At 38.9% G+C, this 23,629-nt stretch overlaps 2 non-coding genes across 2 annotated transcripts; one reads left to right on the top strand and one right to left on the bottom strand.

The window, feature by feature from the left end:
- The first annotated feature begins 1,139 nt into the window (after window positions 1–1,139).
- Window positions 1,140–1,211, top strand: trnat-cgu (transfer RNA threonine (anticodon CGU)). The gene has a single exon. It is a non-coding gene; the product is annotated as a tRNA-Thr (tRNA).
- Window positions 1,212–19,304: 18,093 nt separating this feature from the next.
- Window positions 19,305–19,376, bottom strand: trnan-guu (transfer RNA asparagine (anticodon GUU)). Its single transcript has one exon. It is a non-coding gene; the product is annotated as a tRNA-Asn (tRNA).
- Window positions 19,377–23,629: the final 4,253 nt, after the last annotated feature.

Here is a 23,629-nt window from a genome sequence, read left to right as displayed (position 1 = left end):
CGCGAAATACCTCACCCATTTTGAATGGCTGCATCTGTAGGCAGAGAACTTAGTCTCAGGACGAATCTGTTGATGCTTTTGTGACTGCACTAAGAGAACTGGCTAAATCGTGTGACTTTGGAGTATTGGAAACTGACATGTTAAGAGATCAACTTGTGGAAAAATGTGCACATAAGAGACTATAAATTGCTGAATGAGGAAGGGCTGACTTTAGAAAGAGCTCTTACAGTCGCTAGAATTCATGAAGCAGCTCAAGCAGAATCAAGAATGCTTTCTGACCACAGTGACAAAGTGACACTGAACGGGGCGCTCGCTCAAACTTTACAAACAAAAGCCCAACAGCAGGACGCAGTCATGCTAGAGATATAGAAGAACAGGGGACGGCTGACATTACATGTTACAGGTGCGGACTAACAATGCACAAAGCAGATGAATGCGGAGCGTGAACAGCAAGATGTCTACACTGTAAAAAAACAGGACATTATGCACACGTCTGCAGAACATCACGTCCGAGTTTAAGGACAGCAACATCAGAGATTGGAAGCTAGGGAGTTTCAGGTCTGTGTTTTTATTATAGGTTCAAGAAAGTCTGAATACCTTTGCAAGAAGTATTTCAGAATCCCACTCAAATCCAGTACGAATGCCGCATAAATCTGCATTGTACAATTAGTATACTGTTTGTCCTGAATCAAACACGCCTTATGAAGCATTTCTAAAACAGGAGAGATCGTTAGGGAATGCGTCTTCCTGTAAAAATAAAATGACTTCAAGGGCACTATAAGCAGAGGTGTGAAAGCCTGCTCTACAGAAGAACTATAGCCAGAGATGCCAAAGAGGTCGAGATTTCACCACGTGAGAGAAAGCATCTCAGAAAACGAAGTTGCAGTCGTTTCCACGCTTTATAAAACCACTAGGTCAAACAACAAGAGGTGAAGAGCCGCTGGTGATAGTAACGCGGCCAAGCGCTCTAAGGAGCTGGCTTAAACCTCCAGTCTCTTCAGGAGCATCTGTTGGAGTCACACTGCTACAGTGTATCGCCTTGTTAAGTATCCCTTTTATTGTTGTTGCTGCCTCCAGGCGATGTAAACCAGATTCAGAAAAAAATAATTTGAACAACATTATTCCCATTTTTACTTGAAGGCGTGGTGGCCAAGTGGTAAGGCGTCGGTCTCGTAAACCGAAGATTGTGTGTTCAAGCCCCTCCCGTGCCTGTTTCATTTGTCACCGCTTTCCTTTAGTTTCAAAGTCTTCAAAAAACTCGCAATGTAGGAGTCTCAATAGTAAGAGAACATAACTGTCGCCAGTGATTAGTATTCTTGCATATCCTGCCTTGTTTTTTAGTCGACAAAGCTTGTCTCTCTTCACACCCATCTTCCGAATGATCGCCTCAGCATTGGGAAGGAACGTGCACTTGGTACAGCCCCCCACTTCATGGTCTGATCACAAACGGATCAGGTGAGCTGTCAGTCCAGGTTGGAAGTAACGTTCGAAAGCACTAAAAATCGGACTTAGGAATGAGAAGACCATGTTTTTTTAAACGAGTAAATGATAAAATAATATACTGCCTGCAAGACTATGTCAAGTTCAAGTTCAAGTTTATTGTCATTATACTCATACACAGGTATATGGTATAACGAAATGCTATTTAGCTAGCTCTCGGACATAAGTAGTACAAAGAAAAAAAACACAACAATACAATTGTATAACAAAAGAAAGACAGAGACAACAGCCGATGTGCAAAAAACAACAACAGGCAGTGTGCAAAACAACAAATAGGTAACAGGTTATGTGCAAAAACAAGCATCAAAAGAATGAAATAAAGGGATAGAAATGATGGGGAGTGAGCTTTTGACATGTATGGTAGAGGAAGATTTTCAATGTGTGTTTGGGTTTTTGGTAAGAAAGAAGGAACTGTGAGGTTCAGATCATAGGTGAGAAGTGGGGTGAGAGTGAGAGAGGCTGTGAGTTTAAGAGTTTGATAGTGCGGGGGTAAAGACTGTTTCTAAATCTGGTAGTCCGAACCCGAATGCTCCGGTACTGTTTTCCATGTCATGCTAAGCGCCACAAATTGTGTTCGTCCAGTCGTATCAATCGTCCTAAAGTTATGGAAAATCCGATGCAACTGGTGCAATCAGCACCTATTTCTTCAGGATAGTCGAGCAGTTTAAAACAGCAAATTCACAGCTTCGTGTCTTTTAAGCTTTGTGTTTCACTCTCCAAATAGAGGCACGGGTTCAAATCCCACTCCCGACAGTCATGCGTTTTACCCTGTCTTTTTTACCTGCCTTTACACTGTTTCAGTCTTGTTGTGCTCGCTGACAATCACAGTACGAGGAAAACGGAGAAACTACTTAGCAAAAACATAACGGACAGAAAAAAGCTTCGTAAACACGTGAATGTGATTAGCAGCAGTAAGGTATGCATTCAAATGTTTAAGGCTGATTTATAAAAGGTGCAGCACAATGCAGTTTCTGAGAATTCGCGGGTTTTTATGCCGCTTGGACTTCTTTCAAGCCTATGAAGTGACCCCCGTTTTATTTTCATTTTCAAACTTCAGAACCGAATAACAAAAAGGTTTCATACTGTATGTGACAGCATTCCGTTGCACATACCGTTTCCACGATGTATTCAGCGACGGGAATGAAATATTTTAGTGCTGGCTCAAATGCGAGGAATTTCAGAAAAACCCGGAAAAGCAACGCTTGCAGTAAATGACAAATTTAAAGCGTGTAGTCAGCATGAACAGAACAACGCAATGCTCTGTAAAAACGATCTGAAGCCGCAATTACTCTTTTATCTCGGGCAGTTCATTCCGATATGATGTTTCCGCAGAATAAATGAAATGCCGAACTCCAAACATGTTGTTGCCATTATTGTTACTCCTGCTTCTGTAGTTTTAAGCTTTAATCAGTGGGTATGTAATGTTGTAAAGGGGCTGGACTACTTTGTTCAGTCCAAATTCCATTATGTGAATTTATGTTTTTTTAATATAAGCATTAACAACACAATGCGTGCTCAAAAACCCTTACTTATTAGCTTAAGAAGCGGCATTGTTTTGACAAAGTGTGGTATTCGAATAGTAAATGCTGAATTGTTTAATACTTGCTTGTGAGCCTTAGATAAATTGCCTGCTGCAATTTCAGCAAGTGGAGTTCTGCTCAGCTGCCTGTAGTACACATTGCTGATTCCTTTTGTGAGGGCACGGGCAATCTTTCAACGATAAGGCTGGCGTGCCTGTCGAAATTTTGTTTCCCTTTCACTGTGTTGTAATTGCCCTACTCGTACAACATCAATTGTGATGTCATCATTGCCCATTGGTTTGTGTCTTGTTGTCATTATGTATTTTACATTACAGGAACTGAAGGTACTGAACTGAAGGTACTGAAGGTAGGAACTGAAAGTACAGACTGCTTTAATCATTAGAATTCTCTTTCCTGATGTATTGGTATTTGAAGGCTATTGACAGCAAGGATTTATCTTCCTGAACTTGCTATACAGATGCAGCCATTCAAAGTGCGCGGTAAAGACACCGCAGTACAGATACCGCAGGTAAGATGACACGCGATACCGCGGTACGTGATTGGTTGACCGACAGGGGCACTCGTGGTCCGTTGGTCTGTCGTAGAAAGACTTACTGTACTGTAAACGTCTTTACTGTGCCCGTTGTAGATATTGAATTTTACCACTGAAGGGAAATCTTAGTAGCTGAGCATAAAAAGAATAGGAGCATACTGTAACGCGTGTGAAGGCCATAAACGATATTAATTTTGGAACGTAAACATACAGTATATGGCTGGTCTTGGTACTTTAAAGAAAAAAATACGCACCAGTATTCCATTTCTCCCTAAACATTGTAAGCTTCGAAGTCTTTAACTAACGTGATACCGGAGTCAACAAGCATACTTTTAGAATTTGATTAAAAGGGAATATAATATGGAATCGCGTATCTAAAGATTTTAATAACGGTATGATTATATCCGTGTACTGCGGCAGGACTGTGTAAGGCTGTTTCGCCTGCCTGATCATGCGAGCTCTCTTGTAGCCTACTGGTCTAGGTGCGTGACTACCAGCTGGCAGGTTGTGTGTTCGAATCCAGCTGGTGCTGGACTTTTCATTTTTATTTATTTATTTTTTAATCGCGTAACATAAACATATTACCGTATGCAAACTGTACTGTATACAGTATGTATATGTATATTTAATGTCTTAACTGTGCCCGTTTAATTGAATTTAAAAAAAATATTTAACACGAACATTAAGCTGTTTACATGTTCCGCCTGAGAACAGTCACCCGTTGCTACCCAACGCAGAATGGTGATTGGCTGACACCATCTGACACCCCTCTGATTGGAGAAAAAAGACGTGCTGGTGTGCTATACCAGGAAGAGGATTTCTTTCAATTCTAAACGTGTATTTTAAAAGTTTAAGAAGTAAAAACCTTACAGCGTACACAGATTTCTTAACTGATCAGGATCGTTATCTTTGTCTCATGCATAATAATGTTCACCGCTCTGTCCAGCAAATTAATAATAAACTTTATTTTATATAGCTTTTTAAACGAATAAGTAATTAGATTGCTCATAAACCTAATCACTTGCTTTTTCTTTTTATTTATGCTCAGATTTCAACTATAGATCGTATTATTAATAACCATAATAACAACCAACCAAAAACATAGATAACAACCACAATACAAAATCAAATAATCAAACCATTTTACACTCGCAAAGTCCTCCAATTATCATAATCCCGCCCCTTATGCAAAACCAAACCTTCCTCCCATCCCAGTTTATCCTGTTTATCATAAACAAAATCCACCTCAATTTTCAACATAAAGCATTACACAAAATCAATACCTCAACACTCCATACTCAACAACGATAATTCACAAACAGCCAGAACATGTAACTACACATTCCCAAACATACCTACTTTCCATAGCCCCGCCCCTTATGCAAAACCAACATCCCTCCCCTGTTCTCTCTCTCCCCTGGCGGTTGTAATTGTTTTTATTTTCAAATAAATTTTAGCAAAGTCATGTATTTTAAAAATCTTAAGATTTTTCTATTTATGTCTTTATTTAGTGGTTTCATTAGTGACAAAGGCTAAACTTTCTTGGAAAAATGTCTTTTATGTAAACCATGTTTGCTATTAATTCATTCAGGGCTAAAATATGTTCATTGTCTTCTAATGAAAGAAGGGTTCCTTTCGCCGTAGTCGGGAGCCTAGCCTTTAACTAGTAAGTACTGTATTTACTGGGTTTTTGAGGGGGGGTGTCTTTCGCTGGAAATCTCGCCTCCTACTTTGAAAATACCCGTGAAACCGGTTCAATTCGTCACAGCCAGCACTCCTGCAGAGAGTTGGGTTGTACTTGCAGTGTATACAGTACACGCGTTATGCTCTTCGTTAATGTCTGTGAAGTTTTATTTAATCTCTGAGCCATACTGATTCTTCTGGAAGCACACCAGTATTCCACTTTCTCCCTAAACATTTTTAGGATCAGAGTCTTACATGTGGTTATTTCGAAAACGTTTGTACGTGCTCCTTCTTACCATGTTACTGTTTACCGTTACTGACCATATTAAGTTTAAGTGCCTGTGGGCACTTTTCCTGTCCATGGGGGGTGGACCGTCTTTCATTAGAAGGTTAGTCTGTTCTACTCTGAGAATGTAGGGGGGTGGGAAGTGCCCGCGGTCATTTAATTAGTATTAAAATCTTAGTTATCTTTCTAGTTCACAGGTTTGCATCCATAATTTAATTTTGAAAGCCACTGAGACATCAGGTACTACTGTTGTATTTATGAAAAAGAAACAAAACAAAAAACATACTAACAACTGTGCCATCCTACTCCTTAGTTAATACATTTTATTATTCATAAACAGTTAACATTGTTAGCAAAATATTTTGAATTATATTTAACCCTATTTTTTCTTTAGTTTTGTATTTAACTTATTATATGATAGTCAGACTTAATGTATATTAATGTATATTTGAACAATGAAAATATATTTTTACAAGATTTTACATTAAGCACTTAAAATTAATATGGTTAATAATAATAAACTGTAACATGCTGTAACAAGATCGGTTAAACTTCGAAGAAAATCCTTTCAGAGAAAATGTTTCAGGTGTGAAGAACAAACCTGTTCCCACACACCCTGCCCCCACTACCATTAGAATATACACAAACATTTTAGCGTTTCATTCTGAGCAGAAGACCCTCACACCTGAAGAGTGCTGGCTGTGACGAATTAAACCGGTTTTACAGGTTTCAATCACAGATTGGGACTCAGTAAAGTAACACACAGCGCCACTGGATTTGATAATACTGTACCTAACCAAAATCCGCAATATGGAAACAGAACCTGTGTAATTGTTGATAGATGATGTACTCGTAACATTTTTTCAAGACGAACTACAACATTTAAAAAATGACTTGTATGTACTTGATATCTCTAATCAATCCACGGGTTCCAGCACAAAACGAAACTAAAATGCATACCGTTTGGCGCTTCTTATTAGTTGTTCAAAAGTAATTTGACCATATGAAATGCATAATATAAACCTAGACACATATACGTGAGCAGTACTTAAGCACTGTAGTATCGGTGTTAAGACATACCTCTCAAATACTGTAAATCAAGTTAAAAATATCTCAAGACCGATTCTGGTCGTAATGAAACCATGTTTCGTGTATGTTTTCTTTTTCATCTTGAAATAACTCATTTCTAAATACCTTTTTCACTGTTAACATCTTGTAGCAACTTTGCGACAAAATATACACTCTGACAGTTCATCCTGCTACCAACATTAAATAAAACAAATCTTAAGATTTCTATATTTATGTCTTTATTTAGTGGTTTCATTCGAAGCTTACAATGTTTAGGGAGAAATGGAATACTGGTGCGTATTTTTTTCTTTAAAGTACCGAGACCAGCCATATACTGTATGTTTATGTTAAGATTTCCCTTCAGTGGTAAAATTAGATATGAATATTCAATACTTAAACGGGCACAGTTAAGACATTAAATATACATATACATATTGTATACAGTACAGTTTGCATACGGTAATATGTTTATGTTACGCGATTAAAAAATAAATAAATAAAACTGGAAGGTCCAGCACCACCATTATGTTTATATGGTTGTTTTTGTTGGTTGGTTGTTATTATGGTTATTAATAATACGATCTATAGTTGAAATCTGAGCATAAATAAAAAGAAAAAGCAAGTGATTAGGTTTATGAGCAATCTAATTACTTATTCGTTTAAAAAGCTATATAAAATAAAGTTTATTATTAATTTGCTGGACAGAGCGGTGAACATTATTATGCATGAGACAAAGATAACGATCCTGATCAGTTTAGAAATCTGTGTACGCTGTAAGGTTTTTACTTCTTAAACTTTTAAAATACACGTTTAGAATTGAAAGAAATCCTCTTCCTGGTATAGCACACCAGCACGTCTTTTTTCTCCAATCAGAGGGGTGTCAGATGGTGTCAGCCAATCACCATTCTGCGTTGGGTAGCAACGGGTGACTGTTCTCAGGCGGAACATGTAAACAGCTTAATGTTCGTGTTAAATATTTTTTTTAAATTCAATTAAACGGGCACAGTTAAGACATTAAATATACATATACATACTGTATACAGTACAGTTTGCATACGGTAATATGTTTATGTTACGCGATTAAAAAATAAATAAATAAAAATGAAAAGTCCAGCACCAGCTGGATTCGAACACACAACCTGCCAGCTGGTAGTCACGCACCTAGACCAGTAGGCTACAAGAGAGCTCGCATGATCAGGCAGGCGAAACAGCCTTACACAGTCCTGCCGCAGTACACGGATATAATCATACCGTTATTAAATTCTTTAGATACGCGATTCCATATTATATTCCCTTTTAATCAAATTCTAAAAGTATGCTGGTTGACTCCGGTATCACGTTAGTTAAAGACTTCGAAGCTTACAATGTTTAGGGAGAAATGGAATACCGGTGTGTATTTTTCCTTGTGATATTTTAAGCTCTAGTTGAATGATAGGTGTCGCATTTTAAATCATTTTCGTAGCTAGAAATTATGAAACGCCCTGTTAAAAGCAAGGAAGTTTTTATGCCCCGTTGAAGTAAAACAAAATGCCTGACAAAGTATGGCTTGGACAGATTCCAAGTGCTTGTACAAATGTGCTAAAGAAATTATACTTTGAGTATACAGCTTGTCCAAAGTCATCCATTATCAATACTATTAGTAATATCTTCAGTAAAGGCTTTGATGCATAAATATTTCTGATGAAGGTAGGTTGTGTACTTTTGTCCAACTGAGCAATCTTGCTTTCATAATATATACCAACATTTTAATGACTGATGATTAACATGCTGTAATACACAGTTCAAAATTAAAGGCTCAAATGCTGTACATGAGAGGTTAAGCTCCCCCTGGCGGTTTTACAAGGCGACGCCGGATAGTTAGTCACGTGACACAGGTGACACACGTGATACCGCGTGATACTGCGTGATAGTTTGACACGCCCACCGCGGTATGCCGCGAAATACCTCACCCATTTTGAATGGCTGCATCTGTATAAGATATGGGTCCATGGTTATCTTAGTTTAGATGTACCTTTAAGAGGTGGTATTTTTCTCCATTGTTCAGCCTTTAGACATACTTTGAAAGTTTTAGGCACAGACATAATCTTTCTTAATCCCCTTTTATCCTGAGGTGACGTCCCAGACAAGCTTGCCCCCTCGGAATATTCACTGTGCTCTTCAGGCTTTTTTTCTGATTCTACACAGATTTTGTTTTTCCCTCTAACATGTCACCACTGACTGTGCTGCCTGTGCATCGTCTGTATCTTCTGATGAACTTCTGAGCTCTACATCCCTCACATTGACTTGAAATATTGACTATAGATTGTGTACTGTCATCTGGTTTGGAATCCCTACCAATACTCACCCCCTTCTGCGCCCTAAGCACTTGGGTTCTTACTTTTTATCTATCTTCATGCCAAATCACTGATAACCATTTCCTGTTGCTGGATCAATCCTCTCCAAGGACTCTGTTTGACAGTGTTGACCACATATTGTCATGCCACCTATTTTTTTTTTCTATCTTAGAAAACTTCAGAAATTCTTTGATCACATTCCCTACTCCACCAACCCTTGACCACAGGTCTGGCCTCCTACACCTCTGTCCTTCTTTAACATGTGCCATTGCCAACAATCTGAAAAATAGAAAACACAGCTGAATGAAGTGGAAACATAAGTGAAATTCAACTCCCACTGGATGTTAATAGTGTAGGAGTGCGACAGATGTACAAGTCCATTAAATGTTTTTATTTCTGTGCTTAATTTTACGGGCCCTATATTTTGATATAGCATCAATCACAAAACGACATTCTGTCACTGTCACAACCACCGGGGATCAACTCACAAAAGAACTAACCAGTACCAGCAGCGGGTTAATAATAACATGTGTTAATCCATCAGCACACGCTCTGCAGCACTTTTTTAACCATCCAAACCCGCTTCCTGCTACTCAGTATTGAGTCTTCTCTTTGAGAGCTCTACCTCGCGTTTACTCTGAATCTTGCTTACTGGTTACTGAACTCCCTTTTGCCTCTCGACCTTGGACCTCATCTGACGTTCTGGATTGTTCGACTGTCTCAATAATTACTTGCTCCTGCATCTGCACAGGATCTGCATACCTTTTCACTGAGGATTCCTGATAGTCACCACGTAAACAAAACTAGAAAAGAACTACGTGTTTCTTAAACTTACCCCCAAATTTAAAAAAAGTCAACATATCTGGGTTGTGTGTGCAAGATTTTTAAAAACTGCAAAGTTTGTGTAGGTATGATTGTAAAAAATCAAATCATAACTGAAGAAGGCTCCATGGTCAAAACATTGTGTTTTCTTTCTTCTTTTTTCAGCATGGAATAAACCTATTACGTGTTCCTTGGAGATTACCATGTGCCAATAAGATATGATCACTGTATTGACCATATACAATTTCTTGCATTAGGAATTCCTATTTTGCATACCTCAGCTTGCTCTCCATGAACACACAGACAGGGAGTGAAGCTGGGGGTCAGAGTGCAGGGTTAGCCATTTATACGGCACCCCTGGAGCAGTTGGGGTTAAGGGCCTTGTTCAGGAGCCCAACGGAGTAGGATTCCTCTGCCGACCGTGGGATGTAAACCAGCAACCTTCCAGGCACAGTTGCAGATCCTTAGCCACAGAGCCACCGCTCCACCTAATGTGCCAATTCTTTAAAAAGTCCCCAAAAATGCAAATTTATTTTTAAAAATAGCTGTTGTAAATAACATCAGTGGCTATTGAAGAGTACATACAAAACAGAGACAAGTTAATAAACTTGGAATGACTACTTACAGCTCTGGAAAGACCGAAGATAGTGTTTCCGGTTGTTAAGGAACAAGTAGTAGATTTATTCCATGCTGAAAAAAAGAAGAGAGAAAACGTTTCAGCCGTGGAGCCTTCTTCAGGTGTGAGAGAGACAAGGCAATAGGCAAAGGTAATATAGTGGGAGAACAAAGGCTGGGAGGGAGGAGGGGTGAGAGGCAGGAGCAGGGGACAGAAAGAGAGGCCAATCAAGAGATGTGAAGTTAGAATAGGTGTTGAGAGGTGTGAAATGAAACTACCAATGAATGGAGAAAATTTAGTAGATCAGTCTGTCGTTTAGAGAAGTGGGAGGTGTGATCCTAGCTGCAGGATAAGTTTGGTTTCGGTAGTCTTTCTAACGTATGAGTTCAGAAAACCATTTTTGAGAAAACAGACGGAGAGATTAGAGTGGTCGTGGCCATCAGAGGTGAAATGAGAAACAATGGGCTTGGAGAGATCTTTAATCTTCACAGCCCTGACATGTTCTCTGAAGCGGTCTCCAAGTCTCCTTCATGTTTCTCCAATGTAGAGAGAAACTGGGCATTTACTACAAGAGATACAGTAAATAAGGTTGCTGGAGGTACAAGATGCCATCTGGGTGATCCAGAATTGTCCTGAGGGGCCTTGAATGAGTGTGGTGTTGGATGTGTACTTGCAGGTGAGACAGTGAGCTCTGTTGCAAGGGAAAGTGCCTGGTGTGGATGGTTGCTGAGGGCGGTCAAGGGAGCTGTGAACAAGAAGGTTACGCAGATTAGGTGATCGGCGATATGAGATGATGGGGCGGTCAGAAAAGAGGGCCCCAATGGAGGGATCATCGTGTAGGATGGAAAAGTTGTCGTTAACAGTCCTGGGGATAGGAAGTGTGTTAGGGTGGTACCAAAGGAATGCGGTTGTTACTGCAGGAGTTCCTGATTGGGTTGATGGTCCGAGGGGTGTTTTTGGCTCGGGCAAGGGCCCCGTCAATAACATTGCTGGGGTATCCTCTGTTGATCAAAAGGGAGTACATTTTGAGGGCTTGGTTCTCAAAGTCAATGTCGTCCCTGCATAGTCATTGTAGCCGAAGGAACTGTGAAAAAGGGAGAGTAGTGGAAGATATGTTAACCGTATATTTGAGGGACGGGTGGAAGTTGGTGAAATGGTGCAGGAAGCACTTAAGCTGATCGTCGGAGCATATGGCAGCACCGACGCAGTCATCAATATATCGCTTGTAGAGGTCAGGGACATAGCCAGTGTAGGAAGCGAATAAGCATTCTTCTACCCAGCCAACAAAGATATTGGCATAGCTGGGTCCCATTCTGGTGCCCATGGCAACTCCACTCACCTGTTGTTAAAAAAGATTGAAGGAGAATGCGTTCAGTGTGAGAACCAGTGTTTCTGGTTATTGTCCTTTAATTGATCTGCCACCAAAACATTAATCCTCAACAGTCAAACAAGTCCATGTGATGAAAACCCTTATGCTCTTTAATGTTTTTTTATGGATTGTGCATCTGTACTAATTTTTTTCCCCCTCACTCATCAGCTTTTGGATGACAGATTCTGACCACTGTATAAGATCAGAAGCAGTTGAAGAAAAGGGCTCTTTTCTGCTTATTTAACACACTCCTAATGCAAACACATTATGAGTACAATGGAAAGGTTGCACCCAATGGGATCAAGCAATTTAAAACATATGTTCAGGGGACAGGAAAGTTGTTATAGAGATGAATGGTATTCATGAAACAAATAATATTGCAAAAAACTTTGCCAAAAGTCACAACCCATTTAACATTCATCAGACAGATTGAATCAGTTGGATATCTCTTAGATTCAAAATGCACTCAACGGCTGTATAATGCAAGCTCAAGAGTCAAAAGAACAGTAGTGAAATTACAATCTTACAAAAATAAACAGCCATTTGATCTTGTGATTGATCTATCATACACCCTTGAAATGATGTTACAGATTTGGAAGTTTGCACAGCTTGTAACTCCTTTCTAACTCCATGAGACACACAGACAGGGATAGAAGCTGGGGGTCAGAGCGCAGGGTCAGCCACTGTGCTCTTGTGCCAAACAGGTCATACAAACACTGCCATTCCTTATATCTTTCCCTGAACCTCTGCGTCACTTCCTCACCTTCCAAAAGCAAAATATCGAGCTTCCACACACCCTTCCCCACAGTAACAGCCGTTGGAATAGAAAGAGTACATGACAGTAAACAATGGTGAGAGAAACAATGGTCAGGGGTTAAGCCTGCGGTCGTGAAAGTAAAATCAAGTATCAAAACAAAATCTATGCGTGAGGCTTGGGTCCCATTAGACTTGTACCATGTGAAGCCTGCCCTCCCCTGACTATGAAGTTTGAGGGCATCTTTCAGTTTAAAATCTTTACATACCGTTTGTAATAATATTGATGACTTATCAAATTGGACCTGTCTCTCACCCCTCATTCTGCCTTCTCTTTCTAAAAGGCAATTAAAATCCCCAGCTAAAACCAGTGGTTCCCATCCCAATAAATATACTCAGTTCCTGAATTAGGACATATCGGTCATGTGGGCAACTCAGACAATATATATTTAAGAGTTTAAATTAGACATTCATGAAACCCAGATACACCACCAGTGCTCTCGCTGGTTTCACTACAAGGTGCTGACGTACCTCTACCTACTATACAAGCCTTTTTCTTTTTCCCCCCTTTGCTTTCTTTCTCTCCTCCTCCACCACCCCCACTATCCACAGGACAGTTCTCCATCTGCCCTCCTTGAGTCACCGGTTCTAAAGCTTGGTCAGTAGGATTACATATATTGGAGAGATGTAAATCTTTCTGCATCATTATCATTCTCTTCTACCCCATCCTCACTCCCTTCACTCCATTCTGAACCCTCGCTCTCCTTTTCTCAACCACATTCAGTTCCTGATCTATAACCACTGCTCCAGCCCTAAAATGCTTCTTCAAACTGTTTTTGCATTTTTGTTCTATTTGCAAAGGAAATTGGACAGTCTTTAAACACATGACCTTCACACTCACAGAGATTACATTTCCTCACGCTTGTACATTCAGTATATGCATGTCCAATTTCCTTGCATTTACCACACACCACCTTTGTAATGGCATCCACAAAGTGACCCAGCGCCCCACACCTCCTGCACAGTTTTGGCTGCCCTTGGTAGAACACAAGGCCTCTATTTTCACCTAATCCAATCAGAGAAGGAATGTGTTTAAATCCACCATAACCATTTTTATCTCCATGCAATGAAACAGGTACTTTCCATGCACAGTTCCAGATGCCATCATCATCCCAGACTTTCTGAGGCTCACCTTTCACTAAACAATACTTAGACAACCATGTCACAATATCTTCCTTCATCACCATCTCATTAAATATGTGAACAATCATAGTCCTATTGGAAAGATCCATCAGCTTCTGCCATTTAAACATTCTAATCAGGCCCACATCTTTTTTCTCTTCTATTTTTTTCCAAAATTCCTCCAGTAACTTTGCCGATTTGAAACTGATGTCAAAACCAATTCCCTTCGGCAAAGTAATTAAGCAATTGACATCTAATGCCCTAATCCTTAACTCTTTCTGTAACACCTTCCTTGAAAAGTCCAACCGTGAAATATCACCTGAGTGAGCCGAACCCTCACCACCCTTATACACCAAATGTGCGTAAAAGTAACGGCGCATGCCGACTCTACAGGCCGCCATGGCCGTTACAAATGTGTTAAAAGCAAACTAAACCTAAACCGAAACTTCTTCTGTGCACCAAACCCTCCAAAACCCTAATCCCTTAATCAAACACTTATACAAAAACTCCACTCTCGACTTCTGGGTTTAACCCTTTACATCTCCAACACTGGTTAGAGACTCAGTGTGTCCCAGGCTCAGCGGTTATATAGGACAGGACTTGGCGAGCTGCAGGTGAAACTCGTTGTTCTGTGCTCCCCGTGCGGAATGTGCGTCTCCTCCCTCCAGACTCATCAAATCGCCTTCATACTCTACAGCGGGAAAAAAAACTCCCTTTACTGTCTACATACAGTACATCCCTCTTAAATCCCAGAAACACAGAAACTCCGGGGCGTTTCTGTGAGTCGGTACTGGGTTTCTCTGTTCGAATTTACAAGCAGAAACAATAAAAGCGCTGAAAGCAGGAAGTTATTTCTGCTCGTAGGCATAAACGTGCAAAAATACATTTTCTGATTCCTAAAACCTAATAAAATCCATGCAAGTCTCCCTTTTGTTCCCAATGCACATAACTGAATATAAACCAGTCAAGTTCAGGTACTTTTCTGATGTATATGAATACATTAGTTCTGGCGCAGCTGTTACAACAAAGATACTTGCAAACTATTTTTTTTCATACGAGCTCTTGCCGTTTTTAAATTGTATATTTTTTCAATTCGCTAAATCACACGAAACCCCAACAACACTCATCGTAAGCATCTGACCAATCACATTCCTGAATTTTAAAAGTATTTAGTATTTATTTTTTACTTGTTTCATTTTTTTAAAAATGGTATACACCTGTTTTACATATTCTTGCCATCTTTGACATATTGTAAGTGGATTGTAACTTCAAATTGATAATTCCTGATCTTTATAACTGTGTATCATTTTTTTTTACCTTGTAAAAAAAATACAAAAATATGTTTTAATTATTTTTGCATTTTATAGAACTTTTTTAATATATTGTGAGCATTTTAGCATAATTTTAAAATAGGACTATCAATGCTCCTAACTTTTAAACCTGTATTTATTCTGACATTAATCTCTCAAACTGCAGATGAGGAGAGATGCATTTTATTTTAAATTGGTTGTTTTGGGGGAAAATGTACATTAATTTATTTGTACGTATCATCAGTGGGAAACTTGGCATTTTGGAATTAATTGCAATCTTTACTGCAAGGCCTTCAGACTGATATAGAAATGACGGGAGATTTAAATGACACTTTGATAAATCAGACAGGCACAGTACAACATCTAAAATGGCAGAACCCTCTAAAGTACTGAAATATTTAAGGCACATTCCTAATCTACAAGATGTTTGGTGGTTACTGTGTCCTGCTACCCTTTCGTATTTTTTAGTGTGCATGAATCTGTCCCACTTCTTTTAATATCTGAATACGAGATCAAGCCAGAAAAAAAATGATGACAATTAGTAGGAAGTAAGATACAATGTATTGACAATGTAATATGCTTTAAAGAATTAAAAGGAAAATAAATACTTTATCTAAGCAAATTAATTCAACTGAGCTCCTCTAAAAACTATAGCCTGAAGAATTCCCAAAGCACAATGTATCACTTTGGGTGACACTAAGGGAAGAGGAACACAACACTCAAAACCACAAACAACTTATTTTCAACAGCAAAAATATGCTTGAAAATATTTGACAAAAAAAAGAAACCTTACACGCATGGAAACCAATATTTATCTGCTAGGGTAGAATGCAGCAGAGAACAGTAGGGCAGAAGGTTAGTGTAACTCTATAGTGCATCACAGAGGCTGGTCTCTTCCCCTCATCATGCAGGCTGACTTGTTCACAGTGAACTGTCCTCCAGCGATAGTCAGCTGCAATCACTGACATCAGACATGATGTTAATACTCTGACAGCACTTTGGCTGATTTGGTTAATGCGTTTTCCTATTAAACAGGAGATCTTGAGTTCAAATCCCAGTGTTGCCTTTCTTCCTGTCTTGTCTTATAGAATGTATCACTATGGATGATCACGTGCGGCTTGATTTTGTTAAATGCAAGTTTTCATTTTCTTTCTAGAACAACTTGCTTTTCATGAAATTCATACAGCTTGCGAAAGATGAAACACAGATCTTGCTTATCAGTGCAAAACAAATATCACAGGCCGGCAAGAATAAAGTCTTTTTTTTTACCAAAAGGTTGCAAATGGAGAAAAGGGTTGCACGTGAGTCTCTGGGAGCTGTTAATTGAAAGGTTAGTGGTTCGAGCCCATTTCTCATTATTCTACTTAATTGGATTCCTTAGTAAAACCTTAACCCACTTGATATTTGCAGGAAATGCAGTTGTTTTGTGTGTCAAACTACAACAAGTAAACAAGTGAGTACATTAGTCATTATCACTGGGAATGACCAGTCATGGCCAACATTCAAGGGAATCATATTCAGCCATGGACTTTGACCTTCAAATGGCTGGCGGGAGAATTCATTTATACTCTCGTTGCACCCTTAGTTAAAATATTTAAAATTACAACACAGATTTGTTGGAGAACTTGAAAAGCAAAAAAGACAGTTGGACAGCATGATTATGTTAGGACTGTACATTTGTATTTCAATACTTTTGTATATTTATCTTAATTTTAATATAGATGTAACCATAAATGCTGTTCTATATATATATAAAGATTGTTGTATTTTATAATATTTTAGCGGAGGGCACAAGGGGGTCTATTATACCTTGTGAAACATCCAAGACAACTATAATAGAGGCTCATATTTTTTAAAAAAAGTGCTTTAAAAGGAAACCAAAATTTGTATGATATCATCCCTTAATACCGACGTTCAGTTGAAGGATTTGAAGAAGCAACACAGATAGGTGAGTACATTGATTTTGGACCCATGTTTGCATCTGAATAATCTTTCCTCCTGGAAAGAATTAAAAACAGGTCTGTTTTGAGTCTCATGATGAGTCTCTTCTGGATCTGAAAAAAACAGTGTAAATTTGTTTCCGATGTATTTTTCAATTTTATCAGATTTTTTCAGGTGAATGCAGTTGATACGTTCAAGTTTTTATATGATGACAGGACCCACACTTAGGGCTCAGTACTGATAACACTGCTGATATTGATGGAGTAGAAATAAGTGATGTATTGGAAGCTTTATCTGAAACGAGAAGTCCTAGAACACCTACAAAAATGTTAGGATTCAGAGGAAGAAATATTTTTCTACCTCACCCAATCCTATTGCATTAACGAGGCTGAAGTTGGCTGCTTATTCGCCAGCTTCTTATTCGCGTTTTTCGTTCCACCTTAAGTGCTGCTGCTGTGATGTTATTCCGCCTTTCGCCTGTAGATGGCTCTCTATAGTCATTTTTAAAAATACTAATCCGAGTGGATTACTGCACATATCCTCAGTAAAGGGGAATATGTAAGTAATGATTATCCAAATTGCATTTTTGTATGAAACACATTTCAGAAAATCGAAAACCAATTTTCAAAACTCACAATAACACAAACTGGCATGTTAGACAACAAGTAAATAAGACAAAGGCAAAACGTGAATTCTCAAAGTCTCAAAATCTTGCATTTTGCAAGAAATGTTATTATAGCAGTTTACAATGGGACATTTAGAACATAGCATATGAGAATATATGGTTAACGGAGGATGAGCAAAGGGTGATGACACTTTCTGCTTATTGCTATGACCCTCCCTCCTGATTATAAAATCGTCTCACAATTCTGCCACTGAGGTGTGAGACACAATGTAACAGACTCTCAAAATCCTGAACTTCAGGAAATGTTGCTGTACCATTTTTAAAATATGACCCTCTGAATGTGGCATGAGAGAATTTATAGGGAAAAGCTAATTGCTCTTTCTGTTGTATTGCGATGGCCCCTGTTTAGAAAAAAACATCTCAGAATTCTGACACAAAGGTGTGAGACACAAGGTAACAAATTATGAAAATCATGAAGTATAAGAAAATTTACTGTACCATTTTTTTAATATGACCCTCTAAACATGGCATGTGAGGATTTATAGTCGACAAAATAGCACCCCTTCTGCTGAATTACTTTTTCCCTCCTTCCTCATTACCAAAACATCTTAGTATTCTGACACTAAGGTAAGAGAGACAAAATCACTCATCACGAACATTTGTAATTACAAAACTTCACTGTTGCATTTCTGCGTTGTGACATTCTGAACATGGCATGTTAAAGTATATAGAAAACCTAGATCAGAACAGGTTAAATGTAATTCATAGTGATTTATATTTTTTTAATTCTTTCTAAATGAAAAAATATGTTTTTCAGTGATTATGACACTTTGGTATTACATAAATATGCTTCAATGCCAAAATAAATAATAATGGAAAAAATACCCACAGTGGACATTCATAGTTGTGATTATAGGAATGTTATATATCAGGTGAGTAGCTGTGTCAGCATGCGTAGGCTGCAAAGGAACAAGTAAAGGATTATTCCATGCTGAAAAGAGAAGAAAGGAAACATTACCTGTTGGCCGTAGAGCCTTCTTCAGGTGTGAGAAAGACAGGGCAGTAAGCAAAGATAATTTTCTTTATCTTTGCTTACTGCAGTTTATCTTTGATGACAATATCAAAGACGTTAGGAAGTTTTACGGCTAACAGGTAAGAGCTCCACATCAACTTCCTTTTATAACTAACCTCATCAGATCCCTCAACTCCCAACTCTTCCAATTTCTCACTTCAGAGAAGGATAAAAAACTCAATCATCCTCTACAGAGAAAAACCATCAACATCCCTACCACCTCCACCAATCCTAACCTCGTTTTTACTATACCCTCTGACCTTTCCCTTTCACCCCTTTGCATCCTCAGCTAACATATTTTAAAATTACAATAGACTGTATAGTATTTATGTTTAAACTTAAGATAAATATGTCAAAATATCAAAATCCTTTTGACATATTTATGCACAGTGCCATCGTAACAATGCTTGTCAAGTTCTCAAACAAACCTGCATTGTATTTTTAAAATATTTCAGCAGAGGATTCAACTGGAATATAAATGAAGATTTGACGATAATATTTTTTGGGTGAATATGGTTTTCTGGGGAGTTGCAATGTTGGGCATTATTGGACATTTCCCGGTGACCCTGACACGTGTTAAACACTCGCATTTCCTGCAAATATTAAAATGGTTATGGTTTCGCTGAGAAATCCAATTGACTGAAGACAACGTTTACATCGCAAAAGAACCCCGTCCCCGGGTGGACTCGAACCACCAACCTTTCGGTTAACAGCCGAACGCGCTAACCGATTGCGCCACAGACAATGACTGGTAGGGTATTTTCTCGAATCACAAGTTTTCGGTTAAAAAAAAATCTCTTACCGTTTATTTTGCCAGACGGTAATATTTCTTCTGCACTGATAACCAAGAATTGAATTTCATTTTTCGCAAGCTGTGTGAATTTAATCAAAAACAAGTTTTCCAGAAAGGAAATGAACACATGCATTTAACGAAATCAAGCCCTTTGTGATTGCCCGAAATGATACGTTCTGTACTACAAGATAAGAAGAAAGGCACGGCTGGGATTTGAATCTCGGTTCTTTCGGTTAATAGAGAAGTGCTTTAACCAACTAGGCTACGGTGACAGGGCACCCATCACCTTTTACAGCCACTTGGACAGACCGCTCTGAGACATCTGCGTTCAGTAAGCGCTGAACCTGCGCTCAGAGCAAATTGCCTCTTTTACATAGCAGCCCCGACACTGAGAAACGAAGAGAACTGGCTTTTATCTGGCATTTTCATGTCCAATGCGTTTGACATCTCCCAAGGGCGACAGAGTTCTTTTGCCACACTATTTCTTCTTCTTTTTTATTTCTGCACGCTTTGATAAAAAACGAGAAATCGTGCAAGGGAAAAATGTCTTTTTTTTCATAGAGAAAACGTGCACCAGGAAATGTTGTGTTGAGAAGAAATGATTTAACATGATACGTGACCTAATTTATCGGAGCAATTGCTCAACCAGCAAGGTCTGGAGAGGTTGGAGAGTCTGGTGGATGTGATAATTATACGGTGTTGTGGAAGAAAACAGTCTTTCTTTGAATCCTCAGTCAATCGGAATTTCAGTGCAAAACATAAACCCCTTGTCTGATTTAAATATATTATATTTTAAAACTCATAAAAAATCAGAAAACACGTTTCTCACATTGAAATTTTAGACGGAGCGGTGCATTACTAGTAGCGGCGCTGAGCACACTATGGGGAAATTCAGGTCATGTGAAATGCCAGCGGTTTACTAAACAACGCGTCTCATTTCGGATCATAAGATTGTAGGTTCGACTTCTACCTGGCTCGTGTAAATTTTATTCAAGCTCCTCAGTAATAGATGTATATTATGTAATGAACCGCACCTGAAAGCAAACGTTGGGTCTGTTTCCTTTGTTTTCCAGCATGAAATAGCAAATCGTTACAAAAAGCACCTGCTAATGTCCAATAGCCGGTTATTTATTTTTCAAATTACATTTTCAGGCTTCAGACACTTTTTAATAAAACAAAAGTGTCCGGAAACTCATTAACTTTCAGGTTTGCTTGAACCTGTATTAAAAAAAAGTTATCTGAAACATCCGTGATTCCATTATCTGATGTAAAGTTGGACGTGATGTTAAGCAGATGTGATCTGTGCCTTTTCTCTTAAAAAAAAAACAAAGTTCTTTTTTTCCTCTTCACTCCAATGCTGGAGACTGTAAGCCTGTGTGAGCTCCACACTGCGTGTCCTGTACTGCTCTATTTTGTTTAGATTATCTATGTGGTGTACAGATAGAACTCAACTGCATGGTGTGAATTCCGTGTTCAGGACCAGCAGAACCTGAAAAAGTAACAGCTGACCTCGACGTGATTTGAACACGCAGCCTTCTGATCTGGAGTCAGACACGCTACTGTTGCGCCAACTAAGTTACGGTGACAGGATGACCATCACCTTTTACGGCTTTTATTCTTCCTGCGCAGCTCTTGTGCAGGTGTTGTTCTCAATTACAGATCCAGGAACACTGATTGTTTTTTCTATTTTTTTAAATTAAGTACCCCATGGTGCAACGGTAGCACGTCTGACTCTAAATCCCCAAGTTCATTTTCAAAGTATATCGAAGTCAACTGATACTGATCAGGTTCTGCTGCTACTGAACCCGCAGTCAAGCCTTTCACCTTAAAGTTCAATTCCCCAAGCCTTTTGACCTTATATGTGCATCCCTTCTCGTCAAAACTCGTATTTTCACAGGGTACCCTTCAGAAATCGCAGTATAGAATGAAAAAACTCCAGTAGATCTCGGCCGCTGTTGGTGATTTTCCTTTTAAAATAAATGAATCTCTGGAAATTTTACGGAGTGTATCACTTTCACTGAGACCGAGAAGTGTTAAGCTGTACATGCGTCTTTGTGGTTCGGTTGTTAACCAAAAGGGTGGTGGTTTGAGCCCTTCCAGGGACGCTATGAGCCTTTTAATGTACACACCCTCCTCACTTTATTTCTCCACGGCCGGTCTTGTACCGCTAACAAATACAGAGCCCGTAGGAGGCAGTAAGCTCGCATATATAGCTTACTGTGTATATAATGAAGAAGCAGAGGTTAGTTTCTCATCTGCGCGTTACAGAGCCTTACGCAACTCGTAGTGTACCAACAGCTAGGGTTTGATCCCTGCACGGGCTATTAGTTGAAAGGCCATTGTAAATGACGTATAAGAGATTTATAGATAGATACCCTTTTGATCCCGTGAGGGAAAATAATAAAGCTTATCCAGCTGGCTTTTATGTTTCACACTAAATTGCGATCTTGAAACCAAAATGAAATTGACATTTGTACTGTATGTTTTTTTTTAATTACAAAGCAAACAGAGTATTCCCTTAATTCAAAGATCAGATATTGGCCAAAACAAGACAATCAGACGTGGGCTGAGTTCGGAACAGGAGCCTCTGCTTCGTCGTTTATTGAGCTTTTGATCAATGTCTGAGTGAAAAAGATTCGCTATTTTAACTCTTTGATTAAAGTACACAAAAAGCACCTTCCTTCGAGGCAGAATCGAACCAGCGACCTAAGGATCCCCTCCTGACTCTAGTACAGTCCTCCGCTCTACCAACTGAGCTATCGAAGACATGTCAAGCAATGCTCCCTGGCACATACTGCCCAATGTAGTGAAATGTTCCAGGTGATTTAAATCCCAGTTCGACATCAAGTTTCCAACTCGTTTTCTTAGTCTTGTTTACCTTGAATTTAAGCCACGAACCAGGATTCTACTGTATAAACTTCCGGGGATATTACAAAATGTTTGATGGGGCATCAATCATTCCAGGCGGAAATGGACTCCTTTTTGTTTCTCGAGGGATCATATTAAACATTTCATTAGTATCGAGAGGAGGATCACCATGAAACACAAAACAAACAGTTTCATTCTGTCTTTTTTAGAAAGTAGCGTTTGTGCTACATTAATTATATTTACGTGGAAATATAGAAGTTGTAAAAAAGGTATGCAGATGCATTCGCTGGTTATAGAACTTTGCTGTGCTTCCTGAATCATTTTCAGCGTTATAAAGTGCGTGTAGAGGGAGCGATCTCTTTGTAGAGCAGTTGCCAGGCTGGAGATGTTCAGACTACTCTCGTTATTTCTCAAATGCTTACATCATTTTTCTTTCACGCTAGGACGCGAGTGTGTACATGTGTTTGGTTTTCGTTTCACTGATTCTCATTGAAGATTTGGGAATTAACGACGAAAGATTCAGTTGCCTTGGAAAGCAGAAGCTTTGGTTCACAACGATATTGAAGACACGCCCATGTAGAGCAGCATGTGATATTTGTACTATAAAAGACCAAGTGCTCAAAGTGACGTCTGCGTTTACCGTTTAGACTTTTCATCTCGGGCGCACTTTTAGAAAGCAAAGATAGAGCAGTTGTGTTGAATCACTGTACGACAGCTGTCAGCAGAGTGGCGCAGCGGAAGTGTGCTGGGCCCATAACCCAGAGGTCGATGGATCAAAACCATCCTCTGCTATGTGTATCTTATGAACGATTGATAAGCACACCATCCGTTTAATGAAGTGCGTTAAAACTGATTTTTCTCTCGTGTGACTGCAAGCTTCACACTTACTGTATTCGTTAATCTTTACCAATAGCAGATGCCCAAATGTATCTTTGGTTGTTCTGAGATCCTTGATAGTTTCCTCAAATCCTTCAAATGAACATCCATATCAAAGCAATTATGTTTAGATTTATTACAATTAAGGTACATATACAAAATATCAACGCACATTTGTATAATACTCATTTAATAATGATTGTCAAGTTCTCCAACAAATCTGTGTTCTAATTTTAAAATATTTTTGCTAAGGATACAACGGGTGTATAAATGAATTCTCCTGACAGCCAGTTGAAGATAAAATTCCACACGTGAAAATGGTTCTCTTGGACATTTACTGAGGTACTTAATTGTTTACTTGTAGTTCCACACGAGTAAAATGCAAATTTCAAGAGGGTTTGCAAAGAAATCCCATCAAGTTTAAGCAGAGATTATGGTTACAGTGGAACAATCTGAAGC

This window comes from Lepisosteus platostomus, chromosome 5 (assembly GCF_059453375.1).
Source record: "Lepisosteus platostomus isolate fLepPlt1 chromosome 5, fLepPlt1.hap1, whole genome shotgun sequence".
In the NCBI taxonomy this organism is placed as follows: Eukaryota; Metazoa; Chordata; class Actinopteri; order Semionotiformes; family Lepisosteidae; genus Lepisosteus; species Lepisosteus platostomus.
Note: the sequence above shows the minus strand (reverse complement) of the source record. Positions and strands in the feature narration are given on the sequence as shown.